The sequence below is a fragment of the Octopus bimaculoides genome, chromosome Z (genome assembly GCF_046866305.1).
Source record: "Octopus bimaculoides isolate indiv1 chromosome Z, ASM4686630v1, whole genome shotgun sequence".
Taxonomy (NCBI): Eukaryota; Metazoa; Mollusca; class Cephalopoda; order Octopoda; family Octopodidae; genus Octopus; species Octopus bimaculoides.
The window spans coordinates 52546802-52550691 of NC_142944.1; the positions used below are offsets into that span (position 1 = coordinate 52546802).

Consider the following 3890-nt stretch of genomic DNA (forward strand, 5'->3'; position numbering starts at 1 on the left):
CATGAAGTCTTTAACAATAAATACATGTACCTATGCAAAAATAAAAGAATACATAGAAAAGACATGGGCACGATAAAGCGCTTAAAGCATAAACACTGGATGAAAACAGATGACTATGATAACAATGATCATGAGATAGTCAAAACAGTTATCGTGCTAATTTGATTGCTAATTCTTCTCAAATGAACTCTCCTTATTAAGACTGTAAATCAACTTCAAAAACCTATATCGAAATAGCAATATGGAAATAATCAGAATGAAGGGCTGAAAACAGACAACTTATAAGAGGAGGTACCCAAAAGAAATCGGAATTTTGCAATGTTATTTTATTCACTTAGTTTTACATGTTTACACTTTTACCGCCTGTAAAGTATTTTCCATTTGAAGCAACGTTTTGGTCCAGACGTCTTTTCCACTATTCGAAGCAGAGCTGGAACTCTTGTGAAGTGATGCTTTTAATGCCTCCGTCGTTTTTTCTTCCCTTCTTCTATATCAGTAAATTTCATAGTATTACTTTTCGTCAACAGTGATGACCTTCGAAAAAAGGTCCGGATCAACTTCCAACTATCCTTTCAGCTCACGAAACGCATTCAGTGAGACACAGATTTTGCTGCAACTCTTTTCATTCACAATTCATCGCTCAAAATTTGTCTGCAGAAGCTTCAAGATACACCAGTCATATCAATAAGTTCGTCAGTTGTTAGGTGACGATCCTCCAAGATCAGTTCATGAATTTTCATGATGTTTTCATTCATTCAGGAGGTCAACAGTCGTCTTGAACAAAGTTGGTTTCAAGTGACAAGTAACCATTCCTAAAGCGTGAAAACTACTCGCAAACTTGTGTTGTTTTTTTTTGCTTGTGTCAGCATCGTTGTAAGCTGTTTGAAGCATGACAACTTTTTCGGCTGCTGTTTTCTCCAGCAGAAAACAATTTTACAAATCGATAAACAGGAGTGAAGCACTGCAAAACACAGGCACAACACGTGGCAGTGTGACTCTACTCGACAACTCAGGTCAGCAGACAGATGCCTGAGGGTCACATTAAGTGGTTTCTAGTGGCGGAAGCCTGAACTACAATGACCTTGTTCCACAGAGAACGTTTCTGGTTACTTTCGGGTGCCTCCTCGTATAATGATAAGGCCTGAGGAATGATTTAAAATGCAGACAAATACATAACAAAAACTTCAGGTCATGGACAAACACACACACACACACACACACACACACACACACACACACACACACACACAAACACACACACACACACACACACACACACACACACTCACAAACATAGGGCCAGAAAACAAGCATATACATTAAGCAAAGTAACTTAAGCAAAGTAAAGTTCATACATATTCACACCATAATGGAAATATCACTACTAGGTATTTCACACATAATGCGTAAATTACTATCAATGTAATAGAAAATACGAAGTTGAAATAAAATATTGTAGGTGTACAAGATAAAGAGAGCTGCGCTCGGTTTTGTAGTGAGAGTACACAATAAAAAAAAAAAGATTAATGACGAAAGATTAACGACGAAAGAAAGAAAAAGGAAGAAAAAATAATATTGATTTTTACTTATTAGTAACACATGGACAACATATAGTGTAGGATAGTACATGATCGGATTACAAGTGTGGGTTTATATGAAAATCAGATGAAATGAAATGTGAGTGGTTTACACGGTGTACGCAATAACATCATAATGTCGAAAGTGAAGGATCGCTACATAGAGACAATTAGGGGGCCACATAGATCCAGTATTACCTTGGCTACCTAAGGTAGTGCATTCTACCAATTGTACTCACCAGGTGCATGATTTGTGATGTGCGTGGGCTCATTTCCTCGGCTCGTTTTCCATATTCTCATCCACATCCCAACAAATCAACTCGATAACAAGACATATCTCGAGAATGTGGATCAAAAGTTGGCTGAAGATGAAAGTCTGCCATCAGTTCTTTCAATTTTGTTCACATGCAACCTTTTTCGTTACTGTCATCAATTAAGTCTTTGGGATCTCGGCGATTAAAGACAGACGCCGAAGTAATAAACTTGATGAAGCTGGGTTGCCAAGCTCTGTCTTACACGCGAAAGTAGTTGTATGACACGATGAAGAATTCTGAACATAAGCTTGCAGAATTGTTTTTGTCACTCAACACGCATTTCAGATAAGCTCAGGAGTCGGTTAGTTCCTTACCGGGAGAGTTTGGTTCAAACCATCAAGTGCTGACCTAGCCAACGGTTTCTGAAAGTTGTTCCATAACTTTGGGTAAGAGGATCTCTAGAAACAACTGGTTGATCTTTTGTCGACGCTTAGGTTTTCTCTGAATACTTTGTTACTCATTCTCACCAGTAATCATTTATAAAAAGCTAATGTTATTCCGCCAACAGCATCGTTTGAATATTAGATGGATGCGAGCGCTTTGTTATATTCTAGAATTCATATCCCCAGTTTTAGTTTTCGTTTAACCCAGTACTACTGATCATTCCAAGAATCGAGTTATTTGGTGGAGAGGGTAAAGAACGTGCCTTCTAAAAGGTAAATACACCATTCTGCAGAAATCTACGTATCGTGAACCATGGCATACTATAGGACACTCTAGGTAACCAAGTTGGCGGCAGATGAGTCGCCTGTTCAGTGGAACATGTCCCTTTCGGAAGTCAAAGAGCATACCTTAGGCTGGCAAATACATAATCTTTGTGTCATCCCGCACCATTGCTGTGAAACCTCCTGCATTTGAATGGGATGTTTTCCAACAAAGAGAAAGAGTGAGAGAGTGACAGACAAAGAGCGTGGACCCCATTCAGTGACTACCTGTTGATTTAAAATGATTCCTATAGGTGATCATTTACTCTGATCACCGAACAAATACCAGTAGTGATCAACCCTGAAATTCTGGAACAAAACCTTCTGCTTTAGAAGCAGGTGGTTAAATATACCATTTTCAAAAGTTTTCGAATGATTTAAATGGCTCAGAAAGCCTGAAAAACCAGATTTGTTTACCACCTTCTCCACTATGTCTAGTATCAGGTATACACTATCTCAACCAAGTTACCAGTTACATGCGTCAATCAATTTTCTAACACCTTCGTTAAACTCATGTCCTCAACGTTACGTGTCAGAAACGATCGATATAGCTATAGATGCTTGCCATGAAAGGAAAGAACATGTCGGGCATACATACGCAAAGTTCGTGGAACTGGACATCTAATTCAGGCAACTTACCCTGACTTCCCACTGAACACCGAATGTGCTTCACAGGATGTTTTGTTTCTTTAAAAACACATGGCGCCTTCTGCAGGGTTTACGACAATCGCAGGTTGACCGTTACCTGTCCCCAACTTGAGCAAAATGGCGATGGTAAGCCACATTTAATTTCTTGGAATCTAGCATTTTAACGACTCAGCTAATTGGTGGACTGACGAAACTATTAGAAGGATGAGCGTGATGCGCCATGGTGTCGCTTTTGGCTGTTTTCGTTCTGAGAGCAATGCTTACAACGATAGCTAGCGCCTCATTTGGCAGCCTTTAATGTGGTTAAATATCGTTGGCATGGCGAAAGGTAACTTGCATGTGCAGGCAACTGATAGAGTTTCTAAAACACCCTTGCTCAAACCTGCGTATACATATGCGGCTTTGATATCGGAGGTCCTACAGAACGTACCGTCCTTTCTCTCGCTAGCGAAATTCGACTGCTTCTGCTTTTAGTGTACACTATGTTCTTGAAATTTACTCACAAGGTGCAACACTTGATAATATACTACCAAGCAGCCTTACTCGTATGATACAAATGCTGGACTAGCGCAAAAGCATTTTAAAGTGAATAATGTTGCACTTTCATCAAGCTCCCTCTTTCATTCAAACACAATACACTTCAATGC

General features: G+C 39.4%; 1 long non-coding RNA gene across 1 annotated transcript in view; it reads right to left on the bottom strand.

Annotated features, from left to right (window-relative positions):
* Positions 1–308: 308 nt before the first annotated feature.
* LOC149132245 (uncharacterized) overlaps positions 309–3890 on the bottom strand; it is a 12069-nt gene continuing 8487 nt past the window's right edge. Inside the window, exon 3 of the long non-coding RNA XR_016244781.1 lies at positions 309–1141. This is a non-coding gene — a long non-coding RNA (uncharacterized LOC149132245). The remainder of the gene's footprint in view (positions 1142–3890) is intronic.